General features: G+C 37.0%; 1 long non-coding RNA gene across 2 annotated transcripts in view; it reads left to right on the top strand.

Annotated features, from left to right (window-relative positions):
* The first annotated feature begins 1016 nt into the window (after positions 1 to 1016).
* LOC134299582 (uncharacterized) overlaps positions 1017 to 17408 on the top strand; it is a 41710-nt gene continuing 25318 nt past the window's right edge. Inside the window, exons 1-4 of one of the 2 annotated variants that reach the window (XR_010006785.1) lie at positions 1017 to 1397; positions 7168 to 7244; positions 15852 to 15997; positions 16635 to 16742. This is a non-coding gene — a long non-coding RNA (uncharacterized LOC134299582). The remainder of the gene's footprint in view (positions 1398 to 7167; positions 7245 to 15851; positions 15998 to 16634; positions 16743 to 17408) is intronic. The other variant, XR_010006786.1, reaches the window with a different exon arrangement.

Raw genomic sequence — 17408 nt, 5'->3', positions numbered from 1 at the left:
ATGATTTTTAGCATTTTAGTACTCTTTTGTGAAAATTTCAAAATGAGTGGGTTTTTGTGCACAAAAGATAGGTATTTTTGTACTAAAGCCAAGGCTATCAGCAAAAAATCATATTCCATGAAAGTGTTTACTATGTAAATACCAATGGTTTGATGTGTTGTTTGCCAAAAAGGTGCTTTCGTGAATTTTTCACCAAAACAATTTGAAATATGAAATTTCTCAAAGCAGTTGACAACCCTTTTTAATAAGGTGTTCCAATACATCTCAGCATGTTGAGACAGCTTGTCTACATCTGTACCGGAGCACAAATATTATTTTATGAACACATATTATTGATCTAGCAGATTTTAAGTTCAAAGTGCTACATATAATCTGGTATGTCAATAAAAGTTCCTGGAGGAGTAGGGGAACCTTTGGCCCTTTGGATGTTTTGACTTGCAATTGCCACCAGCTCCACCCATGGTAGCCAATAGTAAGGGACTGTACGATTTGAAAACCTGGTGAGACTAGATACTTCCATTGATAGAACGAACAAATTTGAGTAACGATCATGTTCTGATGATGAGCTTTCAGTGCATGGTATAGCCTCATAGCAAAGCATTCCAACCAATGAGTGAATTGTTATTTTGTCTCATGATGTGTAAAATATACAGAAATTTCATTAGGTTGAGGAACTTTATGTTAAGAACTTGTGTTTCAGTTTTCGTTCTCCCTCATTCTCTTCTTTCTATGTTATACCATTTTATGTTATAAATCATAGTGATTAGATCATCTTGTCTTATTAATTTATCAATGTGTAAGTTGCTCTAAGCCTGTATTCAGCTGTGGAATGGGAAATAAATTTAACAATGTAAATAAATGTATCCTCTCTATATTAATAGGTTTCCACAGTTATCAGAGTTCTATGTCCATGAAACATGAGACTGTCTTTTTTATTTGTGGCACAGGCACATTTCAATTCATCAAAATATTAACAATATTTGAAATAAATTGAGCATGTCTCCAAGTAATGTGTGGTGTTCTTACAAATTCAGCTCTTTGACATAAAATTGAACTTTAACATCTGTCGCTAGAAGGAATTGGTTTCCCTTGATTGCATTAAAGTTAATAATTTGCCACTAGTACATTTAAAACAAATCTTCTTATCAATTGGTTCAACCTGTTAGTACTATGTGTGCTGCATAGTGTCTCTTAAAAGTTTTAGGCAAGCAAAATATTTGCAAGAACGTTACCCAACAGGTTGCATTTGTTAAATTACACAAATATGTTTTCAGTTCATGAAAAGATTCCAGGCAAAAAGTTTTCAAATTTACAACTCTGTGGGATAAACATGTTAGGGAGAGGCATTATGAACTTGAAGCAGCTACTCAAAGTACCAGTTAGGAGCAAAAGGATAGGTGAGTGAACAATAAATATGTAATACTTTATCTACTAGTTATTTTAAAATTTTAATGGAGAAGATATGGAGAAACTGATAAAGAAAGTGTTAAGGAGGTTCCTGCTCTGTCGCTCTTTCTCAGTTTTAGGACATATCAACTACGAGCTGTTTTCACCAAGGTTTGAAAACAACAACACTCTTTTGAACAATAAGTCCCAGAATCCCTCAATTTGCATGGCTAGTATCTTCCAAAAAAGCAACTCTTCAAATATATGGCCTTGCAACTTTGTTAAAGTTACTCAGGCTTCCAGGCTATGTGTGCACTTTGTTTTCCAGTTGGAAAAAAAAACCCCTATAAAAGTGCTTCATGCAATTCTAAACCAAAACAAAGCAAATAATCATTCTGGAAATGGAAAATGTATGAATTGACCTCTGGATTCCCACCAAACGACATAATGCATAGGAAGAATAGCATGGGAAAAAGCTACACAGTAAATTGTAATGGAAGGGTTTGCTTAGCAATTGTTTGCAAAAGGAAACATTGCAAGCTTTGGGACTTATTTAAGTGACTGTAGTGTAGTGGCGTTGCAAGCCATTTTACAGTCATAAAAATGCTATTGTAATCTATTGGTACTCTTTAAGATTGGGTAAGATTTTAATTGTCTTCTATAAAGATTAAATTATTCCACAAAATGAGCTGGATCTAGTTTGACGATTCAGTTAGTGTAATGACTCTTTGGTGTTAGGAAGACATGGATATGCAATGGAAACAAAGGGATGGAGATCTAGAGAAATATCTCCTTCACCCTGGAAACCTCTGTGTAAGGAACACATACTGATCCAGAGATGCCCAGTAAGAGCTTGGAAATTAGTGTGCTACAAATAACATCACATATTACTGTGGGGATAACACATGGTTTCCCTCCATGAAATATTGTACCAACCAATTGTGTCATTAATTGTTTTTGGAGTTGTAATGGGTGTCATTTGAAAAAGGATTAAGATAATTTGAAGTGAGTTCAGAAAAGGGCAACCAGAATGATGAGATATATGGAGAACAAAACATGTGAGTAGAAGTTGAAGGAGCCGAATATGTTCAGCTTAATGAAGAAGAGACTGAAAAGTGACATGATTGCAATCTTTAAATGCCTTAAAGAGGAGGTGTGTAGATCGGTTCTCTGCTGTCACAGCTATCTGGTGGGGATGTTTTAGCTGCAGATCCTGCACTGAGCAGGGGGTTGGACCCGATGCCCCATGGGGCTCCTTCCAAGTAGGATTCTACAAGAAATGTTTTTATATTCTTAAAATGTTACTTTTTTGTATGCCATTTTGAGGAATTGGGAACCATTTTATATTTTTAAATATCTTAAAATAGATAAAAAAGAGCTACTAATGAGTTTTATAATAAAGACTTTTTCCACATATGTGAAAAATTACAATTATCAAGAAAAAGGCTCTAAAGATTATATAGTTTCTATGCATTGATTAATGGAGCACATTGAAGAATTTAAGAAAAAAATACCTGCCTGTGGTTTGGCAAAACCTTCATCATATAGATCACAAACAATTATGGATCACTGAAAAAGAAATGGATGCGCTATGACATTTGGTTGTGCCACAAGTGGCATTATAACTGGAAGAAGAGGGGAAGAAAATTTCATACTTCCCAGGATGCAAACAAAGACAAGGAACACCAAAGGTTCTAGTCGCAGAAAATAATAAATATTTGAAATGATTACTGTTAGAAATTAAAGAGGGAAGTTCAAAATCAGAGTTAAAGCTGAGTAGTCTTATGTCTGTTTTTAATAGAATTGTTCTGGTTCTGTCTTATGATGTTGTTTATTGTGTTTACTATGTTTAACTTGGTTCTATGGTGTTTTTTTTGACAATTTAATGTTTTTTATTGTTCATGTTGGAAACCACCCTGAGTCCTCTTGAGGAGATGGAGCGGTATATAAATAAAGTTTATTATTATTATAGTAAGAAAACAGAAAATGACAAAAAATTATTTTCATAACTTATGAGTGATAAAGACAACAGAATAGTTACTTGCAGCACCTTGTCTCAGCTATCAATCAACATGGAGAATGTGGTCAAAAACTCAGAACACTAAAACCTAAAAAGAAACTAGATAAAATCCTCAAATATAATGACATATCATTGTTATCATGCCATAGTGTTTGCAGTTTTTATATATGATTGTGAAAATTGGATAATGAAGAAAGGAAATTCAAACGAAAGCATTCAAAATGTGATGCTGGTGGAACCTTTTAGAGAAACTGGAGATGGTCAAAAACACAAATGAGCGACTCTTACAGCACACAAAACTCAAAGCTTTACTAGAAGTGGAAATGATTAAACTGAGGCTATTGTACTTTTTGCATATTATGAGAATTTGAGATTCATTGGAAAAGGAATAATATTTAGAAAAGAGGTAATAATATTTGGTAATGTGAAAGCAATGGGAAAAGAGGGAGACTGCACTAAAGATGGATTGAGTCAACCAAGGAAGCCATAGGCCTGAGCGTGCAAAAATCGAGTTGGATGGTTAATGACTGGGGTCCTTTGATGCCTCTCATGCACAGGGTTGCCTCAAAATTGATGCCAACTTGATGGCAAATGAGAACAACAACAAACGAGTAACATAAATGGGTGTGACAATGTAACAATGTCTAACAATTTTGAACAAATATTAGTTTAGACTCTGCCTCTCACCAGCTTTTCAGATGAGGTTGCAGCTGCAGGGAAGGAAAGCGTAATGAAGACTTTCCCATTCATCAGGAGCAAAGAATCATTGCTAAACATAATTCTGGATCCAACCCAATGTTTGCAAATAAATTCCATTTGTGAAATCACCCAAAATCCAATTTATATCAGTGACAAAAACAACTATTTTCCAATGGACAATTTAAATATTATCAATGACTCGTAAGAAGAAGATGGTGCAGTCAATCTGCCCTATTATTCTGCAAGGGCGAAAAAAAACTTTGCTACCAACAAACAATGCTTCTGTATCTCTTTATGAACCATTGGTTGGCAGAGATGTGTGAGGTCAGATTGTTCCTTGGGGTTGTAAATCAAATGACTTTTCTCCTGCTTCTTATCCCTGGACAAAAGCAACAAAACCCACATGAAGAACTGCAGCACCAAGAAAGAACATCGAGGAATCAGAATCAAGGACAGGAGCACTTTTATTTTGGGTGATGGCCTTTCTGTCTGCTTATAGCCCCAGCTGCAAGGACAGTGTGTACTTCATGGAGTTACTTTTGCTGCTGTTACTAAGAAAAACACAGACGTGAAGCCAAGCGAGAGAGAGACGCAAACAAACATTAATTCCATCTGCAACCGAAACAGGATGCTCCACAATTCTGCCACAGAATGTACCAGAACGTGGAGTAGATGTGCAGAACAGAGGATGTTCTACAGAACAGTAAAGTGCAAATACCTTAGAAAGCAAATACCAGGCAGACACATCACATTAGGAAACAGTAACCAATAGAAGCATGCAAGAAAAAGGGATTGTTTTGTTACTTCAACATCTGTGATTCTTCCTAGAATTACATTCATTCCATTAATATTTTTGTAATAAATTCATTTATTTTAATAATTTCCTTTCATTTGCTGTTGATATTAATGGAAACTCAACCAGCCTTTTGGTTTTTTTTTGTATTTACTGTATTTCCTCTAGTATAATGCACCATTGATTGTAATGTGCACTTCAATTTTGAAAGTGAGCATTACAAAAAAGTGATTTGTTGCTGAATGTAATGCACAGCTTTCCCTTGCCTGTCGGCTGTTTTGCTGCCTGCCTTAGCCTGATGGAGGGGAAGTGGCTTCCAAACTAAGGCATCATTCATGAGGCCTTCAAAACTGAGGGGAAGGGTTTGAATGTCTCATGAATGTCAGTTGGGAGGTCTTGGCCTGATAGAGGAGCACAGGTACATTTCCATATGTGATTCTAATGTACCATCAAATCTAATGCATGCCCCACTTTTGCAATTTATGCAATTTAGCCAAAAAGGGTGTGTATTACGTTTGAGTAAATATGATAACTTTTCCTCATCCAAATTTATTTATTTATTTATTTATTTATAGTATTTATTTATTTACAGTATTTATATTTCGCCCTTCTGAGGAGACTCAGGGCGGATTAAAATGAACATATATATGGCATCAGACAAACAGCATACAGTATAGACACACACAGAGGCAATTTTTTTTAACATTTCCAGCTTTGTGAGGGTATGCTCGATTCTGGCCACAGGGGGAGCTGTTGCTTCATCATCCATGAGTGACACTGAGTGCTATACTTCCTCATTCCTTTCCACATGCTGGTGGCAGTTTTATGGTGTTGTAAATTAATTAAATTAGCCTCCCGCATAAAGTGTCCCTAAATTTCCTAACGGACAAATACAACTGTCTTTTGGGCTGCTTAGGTAAACAGCAAGCTGAGCTAATTAATGGGACTTAACCCAACCTGGGCTTCGAACTCATGACCTCTCAGTCAGTGGTGATTTATTGCAGCTGGTTACTAGCCAGCTGTGCCACAGCCAGGGCCAAATGGTACACAATTGTCTGGAAATCTACCATCCTTTCTAATGCTATGACCATCTGAATTACAGATAGATTGGACATAGCTTTCACTTTCATAAGGTGCATCAACACTGTAGAATTAATGTAGTTTGACACCATTTTAACTGCCATGGCTCAATGGTATGGACTCATGGGAGTTGTAGTCTAACAAGATATTTAGATTTCTCTGCCAAAGAGTACTGGTGTCTCACCAAACTACAAATCTCAAAATTCCATAATAGTGAGCCATGGCAGTTAAAGTAGTGTTAAACTGCATTAATTCCTCTAGAATTAGAATTCTATGTTTTTCTATGTTCATCTTGAGACTTCTTGCCTTAGTCCAGGTAATTAGGGCATCTAAATGAGCAATTATGTTCTAGGCCTACAATTCCATTAATTTTTTTCTGTCCCATTCCTTCAGTTCTTCTTAAATTGTACAGTATAGTGAAAGTGCTATGTGAAGCACACAGATAGACTATGATACACTATGTTTCAATTTCTTGTTTTGGGGGTTGAAATGCTATTTTCTTTCTCTGTATGCATATATAAGTGTATTTTTGCACAACTGCTGTAAAAATAAAGATTTTAGGTACTGTGTTTAGATTTTTTGGGGTGCTCAGATTGAAGCACAGTCTGGAAGTATGGTCAACCATGATGAGCAGCAGAGAAAAGAGCTATGTCAACAATATGAATAAATGATGGCCCTAGCATGAACAGCATAAATAAATGATTCTCTCACTTTTCTCATCCATTTTTCTGAATATGAGATTGGTTAATTGAAAGCCTGCTTAGTTGGATTCCACCCTCATCCCTCAAAGATGCTTACTTGTTTGAGATATATAGATGACATAACCAGTGCACAAATGTGACTTACAATCATGGGACTTTTTTGGACTTCATTTCCCAGGAGCCTGGGCCAACATGACCAAAGGTGAGGGGGATTTTTGGAGATGAAGTTCAAAACAAAGAAGGGCCTAATACATGGGTCAGTTGGGGATCTGCATCCCTTTTGGCAGACTCTTGGTGAAGGGTTGTAATTACAGAGGAGGAGAATCAGATAAACCTAACCCCTTTCTTTCTCACTAAGCTGATGGCAATATTTCTATAAGCAGACTTTGCTTGTGAGATGCTACTAAAGGAACCGAGTACAATTTTATATCAATTTTACGCCATTAAAATATTTTTTTACTTACTGAAGTCACTTCTTCTCCCATCAGCTCCAGAGAGCATGGGTGATATCCAGGAGTTCTGGAACTGCGGAGAAAGGCTCTTCTAGATCTTAAAACAGAACTAGGTGAGTTTATTTAGACTCCATTTTGATGTGTATAAAAATTGAGACCAGCCATTTCTTGCAGACATGTTATAAATATCAGTTTTTCAAGTTGCAAAATAGTTTAGTTTATGGGTCATAAAATTGTAATGGCAGTGTTTTGATCCACAGGTCACACGAAGTGTATAACAACACCTTTTTTAAAACATAAAGCAGCCTGTGCAGAGCAGACACAGTGACTCCAGTTTCAAATTCCTAAATTTAAGATCACTAGATTCTTATCAACTGACCTAAAGCAGCTTTGAGTTATGTTGCCAACAGATTAACTGATATTTTAATGGGCTGATATTGTAAACACAGATCTTTAGAAGATAGAAACAATCAAAAACAGCTTGATTACTTAATCTGACTGTTTTGTTGCAAGCTGACTCACATTTTTTAATGGATCTATGTAAATCATAATAATTAAAATTAATTGCAAGGAAGGCTCATTTTGGAGCATTTTGCATTCCAATTGCACATTCAAATTTAGATAAAGCTGTTTCCAGAGAGCAACAAATTTAGGAATATTAGTTGTTCACAATAGGCCTATGGTCTACATTTGAAGTTCCTGTGTTAAGTTGCAATCATACTGTAATGTACTTATTCTGCAGTTGTTGGGGAAGTGACTTAATTGCAATTACAGTAGAATCTCACTTATCCAACACTCGCTTATCCAACATTCTGGATTATCCAACGCATTTTTGTAGTCAATGTTTTCAATATATCATGATATTTTTGTGCTAAATTCATAAATACAGTAATTACAACATAACATTACTGCACATTAAACTACTTTTTCTGTCAAATTTGTTGTCTAACATGATGTTTTGGTGCTTCATTTGTAAAATCATAACCTAATTTGATGTTTAATAGGCTTTTCCTTAATGCCTCCTTATTATCCAACATATTCACTTATCCAACATTCTGCCGGCCCGTTTATGTTGGATAAGTGAGACTCTACTGTAATAGGTGTTATAACTACTAGTTTCCTTGAAATTTATCAGTTCTTTCTTTTGACTATGTGACTTGCCTAATTAGTGGAAGTTCAAACCCTTGCCTCTGAAGTCCTCGTCCTCTAGCGGCTATATTTTCTAGAACAGATAACATAGGTCAAACTATAGAGTTAATGATTCTAGTGTATCCATTCTGCTAGAACAGGGGTCTGTATCTTGTAACTCTTCAGATGTGGTTGGACTGCAACACCCATCAGCCTTAACTAGCATATCTGTGCACTACCCACTGAAAAGAAAAGGAAAAATATCTGCAACTGCAACTTCCCCCTACTCCACAGTGTCACAGTGATAAAAGTAGCCATTATGATTAATCAAAACCAACTACCTTTGTTTCCAAATGTGCCTCCTCCAATGATATTTTACAGGTCCTTAGTCCCGCTGTCTTGCCATTTCAGTGCACAACATGAATGCAGATGTTACTAGCACAGCCAGCTACAAGCAACTTCTTTTTGCCTGTATTTAACAAATGACAACTGTGATGAGAGTTAGGTCAGGAATGGAAAAAAGACTGCATCTCCCTTGGATGTTAAGAAAGTGAATGCACTTAAAATATTTACAAGGTTATGCTGAATATTTCAGGATACTGCAATATTCTCTCCCCCCAGTCCTGGAATCTGATGCACATCAAGTGCATGGACCTCAGAGTGTGGAAAGGTTACTTTTTGGACTACCAGTCCTAAAATCTTCCATCCAGTGCAATAAATTTTAAAAAAACCTATGTTGTTAACATGGATGTTTGATGTTGTGTGTGTGGGGAGGGGTATTTTTAACCTCATGTTACATTTACATTCTGCCCTTCTTCCAGGTAACACATGGTCTCCACCCCACCATTTCATATTAATCTTGTGAGCTTAATCAAACTGAGATTAATGATTAGCTCAGGTTATCTCAATGAGTTGCATGACTGAATGGCAATTTGAAACTGGGTCAGCCCAGTCACTGCCTTACTTTCTAGTCAGTACATCAATCTGTTATGAGAAAGATGCTGGTACTCTAGAAAACTGATATTTCAGTGCACAGCTGATCCAGGAATAGATGTGCCCCACTCCTCGTCTTTTTCCCTCTCCTTGCGTGAGTTTCCCAGCCCATTTAGAAAGTTCTCTACTTCAAATGAGTGGAAAACCCTCATGCGATAGCACCTGTTTGCTGCTTCTGATAAGGTTCAAAGAGTGTTTGTTTTAGTTTGGGAGGCAAGCCATGACAGAGTGTGAGAACTCCTGCAACTTAGATGTTTTAACTCAATCCGTTTATATGGTTACGTTTTAATCTCCTAGGATGGATTGCCCAACTTGGCTGTTGACTGAAATATGCTGACTGAGGTACAAAAATATAAATACTTCATAAGAGGAACAGCATATATCAAAAGAGGGAGTGAAGGGCTATGTGCATGCACATGCCTGTCCTTGAAGTTCTTCATGCAAAGCATGTGCTCCCCTTATCCCTCCAGCTCTTGTTAAATATAATTGCTTGGCAGGTGTCCACCTTACATGGTCACCTGAGCCACTTCCATTTCCATGGCAGTGCCTGAGAAAACCAGCATCACGTGCCTTGTTTAGCTCAGTGCACAGTAACTGGCTCTTATGCCTGCCAACAAGCACAGCGTGAGACTGTTAAATTACGAAGCCAAGTCAGCATCTAATAATGCACTCTTTATGTACACAGGACAATGATTTATGTTGATGTGTGCATGGGGAGGTGGCACAGGGGACAAAACACTTCAGAGGTAACATAGTTGATATACCAAATATATCTGTCACCTGTTCCACAGAAATAATAAGAGATTGCTCCAAGAAGTAACTAGTGTAAAATAAAGAATTCTTATTGAACAAGTCCATCAAAATAACTTGCTCTGTTGTCATACCTCCCACATGGGCTGTGGGTTTTGGGGTGCAGTAGCCCATAACATCTGGAAAGTATCAAGTTCAGGAAGATTGTATTAAAGCCAAAGAATAAATCAAGTTACTAGTCCTATAGTAACTATAGTCCTAAGTAATTTAACACTTATGTGTTGCTGTTGTTGGTGCTGTTATCTTTATTTATACCCTGCCTTTTCTCCAAAACAAATTAAAACAAATGCAATATAGCTATGACATACAAAAGATCAAGATCACAACACAAAAATATCCATATATTTAAATAATGTAAAACATGCAATTAAAGATAATAAAAAGCTATTAAAATGGCACAATTAAAACAGCTTTCTTGTATAAGATCTTTTCAAAAAATTCCTTCAGTTCTAAAGGTCTGTCAAAATAAAGAAATATTTGCTTACTGATAGAGAGACAGTAAAGAGGGGGCCATCCCTGCTTAAGGAATTCCAATGCAAAGGGGCAGTCACTGAAAAGTCCAGCTGGTCTAATGGTCTTACACCAATCAAAACATGCCAGTCCTAGTGTTTGTGGTTGCACAATTACATGAAGAAATTAACATTGCTAGTATAATAAAATTTGATTCAAGATTCTTGATAATGGCTGTGAAATCTGATGAGGAAAATAAAGCTTACTTAGCAGTCCAGTGGCAGTTGGTGCCCATTTTGGCTAGTGATGATTAAAAGATAGATGTGAAAAGATAAAATGATGGAGGAAGGAGCAACATGAGGAGTTGGAGCCTAAACATGACAACACAGAGCCATGTCTTTGCACCCACAAATTTGCTGATTCAATGGAAACATATATCACAGAAGATTGAATTTAAATATACATGACCAGCAACTCTTGTAAAACAAAGCCCTCATTGACAAAGCATGCTCAGGAAGAAGAGAGAGACAGGTCAGGAGACTTCAGCACTTCTTTAGTTGTTGTTTTTCCTCCTACGCATAACACAAACAAGTTGCTTTTGCCATACAAGGTTCAATACATGTTTTTTAATGGTATACTGTACAAGGATCCAGAAAACTGAGGAGGCAGAATATTTGAAAGGAATGACAGCCAGGGCCCCATCCTGGTATTATTAATGCCTAAGGTCAGACAAATGCAACTTTCAAGAGTTTGCTTTAAATCTATAAAATACTTATATGCATTTGTCAAAATGAGTTTGACAGCTTTTAATATACGCATCATGTCTTCACAGCTTTTCTTCATTCTTCAGACCCCATTTTGCAAACATGAGGTTTCCATATGGATATGCATACATTGCTCCTTTTGACTATGTTTTGATGTGCAACATTTTCAAAATGTGTTGGTAGATGATGCCAGGGGCTGGGTGACAGATGGGCTTGAACATTCATATAGACTGTGTTCTCAAATAGTCAGAGGTATATCTGGAACTGAAGGAGCAGCTGAATTTTGGTGAAGTCTTCCAGCAGAGCTTCATGGCAATGGCACAATTTTGGAGACCTTTGTGATATTTAATGCATTGAGATTTAACATATTTTCCTTCTTTAGATGTCATGTGATTTCCTTTCTGCTGACAAGTAGCTTGTTGAGGGAGGGAAGGAAATTGTATGCTAATGGCTGGTAGCTTCTATGTGAGTGAAATAATGAATCCATTCTGGGGATTCGTTTATACAAAAATTAGTGTTCAGCACCTTTAATAGCTTCATTTAAATCTAAAGTAAAATCCAAAATGGATTCACCACCACACTAAATTGGGTTCCACCTCCTGCCATTACAATACATGATCTCTTGATAGCGGCACCATTCACTTGAAATATCATGGAAACATGATTCACACCCTGCTACACACCTGAAAGAGAGCTTGTCATTGTCATGAATCCTTTTTGAACCTTGAACATGTTTTTTAATTCATTTTCAGTGGAACAGATTGACTCAGGTACTTTCAGAAAAAGAAAGAGATACACAGATCTAATACTGGTTTTATAATAGCTATATTGATTACACAGACAGAGGGGAAACATTCACATTTTCTCCACATTAACAACAACAACAACTTTATTCTTATATCCTGCCCCATCTCCTCGAAGTGACTTGGGGCAGCCTATATGGGGATCAAGCCCTAAAAACACAATGAAACATAGCATAAAATTACATTCCAAAATTAATACATAAAATATATGAAAACATCAAACATCATAATTCAATAATCCAATAATTGACCAGTGGACATATTCAGAGTTGAGGTGAGGGATAAAATCTGTGTATAGTAGGAATAAAGGCCATTGGTAAGGAGAGGCATAAATCAGTGCAAAGCTATAGGTGAGCTAGAGATGTGCTGATTTAATCGAAAGCACATTGAAATAACCATTCACTCCATATACATTATATCCACCCATACTCATGTCCTTCTTCATTCAGGTCATCTTGGAAGGAGGTGGGTGTTCAGATTTTGCATTCCCGGCAAATCTGACACACTTTGGCAGAGGAAAGGGTTTTCTTATGTAGCAACTTCTTGCTGTTGTTCTGAATTGTTTTGCAACCTGTCATTTAGATAAGACTTGCTGTGATGCGCCATAAATTCTGGACATATGTTATTTTGTTTCTTAAGTAAGGAGCTATTGTTTCTGATTTCCTTAATTTAAAGAGTAAATTGTCTTTGACCATGTAAACATGTGTTGTTTACACCAAAAGTTCTCAGGTCAGTTATGTCAGTTCAGCAGTTTCCTCCAGCAGCATTTTTCATACCACAGTTAATCCAATCTTCACCTCCTTTGTTTCTCCATAATGGAGTTTTCCAGGTTCCAAGTATAGGATGTTGTCTCTTCAGTCTTGGCAGGCCTTAATAGGCCTTTAGTCAGACCCCAATCATACAATTTCATTCAATCCACTCATGAGATCATGTCTCTACTGATGGAATATTTTATGAAGAACGTCTTGGAGTTTCTCAGTCCATAAGGCATGAAGGAGTAGATCAGGCTGAGGGGCTCTACATCTTGTGCAATAAGATCCCATGTGCTTGGAGAGAATGGATGCAGGACCCCACTTCTTCCTTCCTTCCAGCAAGATGGGAATGATGAGCCCACTGTAGCTTGAGAGAGCACCAGTTCCTGAATACCCAAGATGTGTCCATTTGCAGAAGAACATGCTTTATAAGTTGTAGTAGTTGCAGTCCAACAACATCGGGAGGGTCATGCTCTCCCCATCTAGAATTAGCAAATCTCAGGGTCTGGCCTTTTTTCATTTCTTCTCCATGGCAAGCTGGAAGAATCCCGAGGTGGGATCATTGCTTTCAAAAATATGATCTATACCTATATGCATCTATATATATTCCTCAGATTTGATTTTTTTAAAAAAACACTATACTTAATGTATCATGCCAAGGGCTTCCACTTGCACATCACCACTGAAACCAGGGCCAGCATTCTGTAACATCATAAGCAGCCTTTCATAGGCCTAAGGTTTTGGCTCTGATATCTCTAGGATATTTCAGGATTGGGGATAGGCTTGACCTGGCAACCGCATTTCTATCCTTGTCTTCCAAACACATTCTCCCAAAACTAGGCATTCAACCAGAATGTAGCTAAGACCTGACTGATGTCTGGGAGTTAAGCTTATAACACTTAGGTGAGAACTGTTGGACAAGCATTTGGTATCAGATTGTAGCTATAATTTTATTGTCCTGTACATGCTGTACTATAATCCCTTTGAGTTAGAGCAGGGGTGATTAAAAAGTGGCAGTCCAGATGATGGTGCTGTACTGCTACAGATGATGCTAGAGTGTTGTTCCCATTAGCCATAATCATTTTAGCTACTGGTGAGGAATTCAGACAGTTTTAGTGTAGTCTCATCTGAGAGACTGCACTTTGTCCACTCTAGTTTTTAATCTTGGATTGACCCTGTTTTTGGATTTGCCCTTGCCAATATACCATGCACTCTATTTGGACCCAGTCAGCCTAGATATTGAGATGCAACAGCATTGTTCTATGGACTCCTTTGTCTTCAGCTTTGCCTGAAGTTGAAAGTGCTGCACATATACTTCAGGGCAAGAAAAAAAGTGGACCATCATTGTGCACACATCTCTAGTTGATTATGATTGTGTACACTATTCAATGACTCTACTTTAGAGGAGAAAAGTAGGAACAATATAAGAACAAAGTCTCTAACAAACCACAGCAATATATATTACATTAACACCTACCTATTTGGGTGAATGCTTTTAATGTGCCCATTAGACCATGAACTACATTTGCATTGCAAATTCCTATGTGATCTCTTCTTCACTGACAAGTACTTTGTGAAGAATTGGAGATAAACACTGGGTAAAATGTATTTCCCAACAAATTTACTACTCAGCTTGTGCAGAGCAGAGACCTTCATGCAACCTGAAAGGCCCTCTTTTGCTGTGTGAAATGAATCCCATTATAATTTTGTCCAGATCTCTCTCTCTTTTCCTTGTCCTGTACATCTGTTCAGGGTAAGTTAAAATAGCATAAAGGAGTTTTGCTCTACAACTGTTCCTGCTTGCAAATGTCTATGTTTTCCTTCCCTAGTTTAATTTGGATAGGAAATATGGATTTCCAAAGTTATGAGGTGGACTTCTGAGCCTGTACATTTACTTGGCAGAAAAATAGAAGGCATTTTACATGGTTTTAGACATGGTTTTAAAACTTTCCCAGAAGAGCTATGGATGATGGAAAGACGCTGCTGGAGGGTTGTACACTTTTTCTTTTCCCATTGATTGGAAGTGTGTTGCTGAATAATTTTGCAACTACAGTACTGTACAATTTTGCATGTACAAAAATCTCCTGAAAATTTCAAAAATACCTCTCTTTGCTGGAAACAGTTCTCAAATAAGTTTTTACCCTAACAAAATAAAATCTGGATGCCAAATTGAAAATACAGAAGTGCAAAATCTGGAGCTGAACCAAACAAGAGAGGATTTCAAAACTGAGTTTTGTTTTTGCTAATGGTACATGTATGTATGTATCCCAGCAGTTTGGCTTTCTTTATGTTATTAAAAGATGATGCTTTTATTATTGTGGATTGCAGCCAGACACTGATTCCAATTTAATAATGAAAGGGAATGTAAATGCCTGCATTTGCAACATTTGATCATTTACAGCGGTGATATAATTACCAGGAGAACATGCTGGTTCTCATTGCTGTGTGCTCTTGAATCCTTTCATGATGATTGAGTTACTGAAGAAGAAGGTCCTTTGATGCCCATAAATATCATCTCCAACTGGTCCTTAGAGCATTTGAAGCACAAGAGTGTGCCTTTGTGAAGATTGGCTTTTATATACAGTTGTTGTACACAACACATTACAGGATCTAAAAGCACTATTCCTCTTTCTTTGTTGTAATCATTAAGACAGGCATTTTGAAATTTCAGTAAAGCATACTAGTGTGAGATGTGTGGTTTAACAGCCTGATATAAAAGCCATTATTCTTTTCCTTTGGCAAAGGAACATTTGTATAGTGTGTATGCAAGGGTTGATTAAGTTGGAAGAACATATACCCCCCCAAACAGCATGCTGAAAATAATTATGTAGACTACCATGTAACATTTGCCTGAGTTATGTTGTAATACAATTCAAAATGCTTTAATGAACTCCAGCACAGATTTTCCTAGATTCACAATGTGACACATATTTAAAATAGTCAAGATCAATGATGAGCTTGACATACTTGTATTCCTTTTATTTTTTGTTTATAATACACAATTTCTTCTCTCTTTAAAGAAAATTAAAACCTGAGAGATATGCAATGATAAGAGGGAAAAAGACAAGAAAACAACAAATAAACCCAACTGAGACAGACATTGAACATGGGGGAATTAATGTTTGTTGCTACAATCCCTTACTCTAGGGAGGAAGACTATGGCAGAGTAAGTAGGGCTGAAAAATGGAATGATTTGTCATTTATATTTTTCCATTGTGTAAGTGGAAAATCTTTTGGGGATAACATTTGAAGTTACTTCTCAAACTTTGTGTCTTGTAATGTATTCCACTCTGTTCTTGAGGGGTGAGATTGATGTGAGCAAAGCAAACTTTTCCTGCTTCAGAAAACTTTTACAAATCAAGACTTATTCCTTGCCAAGGTTTTTCTTCCCACTTATTTTTCATACCATTAAAACTGTGTGTGGTGTTCTTCTACACATACAGGGTTACACATACAGGTCCCCCCCCCCCCCCCCCCAGTATGGATTGATTTCCACAAGATAACTGCCAACTAGGCAGGCCACTCTCTGTAACAGTAAACATGGAAAGCACATAAATTATTCTAACCTTTGCCTTGAACTAAGATCTCTATCTGAGTGGATTTGTATTAAAAATACAAAACACAATCCAAAGCTCAAGAGTATTTTTAGACAAAGTCAGATGGGCCCCATGTTTAAGGATTCTTCTTTTGTCCCTGATTTTATTACTAGCAAAGCTTATAAAAATTCTTACCATAGCAATATCAATGGCATTTCAGCTTTCCAAACCAGAAGTGCATTGTGCTTTTGTCTCTTGTATCCAAAGGTTTCCATCCATTCACCAGCCTATGATCTCAATCTACCAAACGATAATACCCTGCTCTCCAATGATTTCAAGCCTACGTTTCAGACATGGACTAGGAAAACTTGTGACGTGAGTATAGTGCTGCCAGTTTGGTCCTGCCCACCACTAACTTGAATTCTTCCAAGTGCACTGTGATGTCTTTTATTGGTGCTACCATTAAGTGTCCTTTCCAGAGTCTGGAAAATTAATGTTTGGAGTATTGCTTCCTATATTCCCTAGTCAGCAGAACAGCATAATCCAAAAAGTAACTTACCTAAACTTTGGCTTTGCAAAATATTGCTATCACCAGCTATCCTGTCAGTTTGTTCATGGACAGTGAATAATAATAACAAAAAACCTTTGTGGATTGAGGCCAGTAAGAGCAATAAATAACCCAACACATAATATTAGTTGAGATAACATATATTACCAAATACATATTAGAATTTATCAATACATTTTTTAAAAATTATACTTTTAAAATAACCTAGGGCTGATGGAAGAGACTGATCTTTACTGTCGATTTAAATCCAGACAGTGTCTCAACCAGTGAACACTGCATTTGGGTAGAGTCCAAGAGACTGGTTTGTTGCCACTGTTCAGAATGCCAAGTTCCACTTCAATTCCTGTTCCTTCCAGCATTACATAAACACATCTAAGGATGGGATGTGAATGAATGCCTGCTTATTTGCAGAGCTTGGGGAAATTACTATTTTGAACCACAGCTTCCAGAATTCTTCATTTATTAGTCATGCA

This window comes from Anolis carolinensis, chromosome 5 (assembly GCF_035594765.1).
Source record: "Anolis carolinensis isolate JA03-04 chromosome 5, rAnoCar3.1.pri, whole genome shotgun sequence".
NCBI lineage: Eukaryota > Metazoa > Chordata > Lepidosauria > Squamata > Dactyloidae > Anolis > Anolis carolinensis.
Note: the sequence above shows the minus strand (reverse complement) of the source record. Positions and strands in the feature narration are given on the sequence as shown.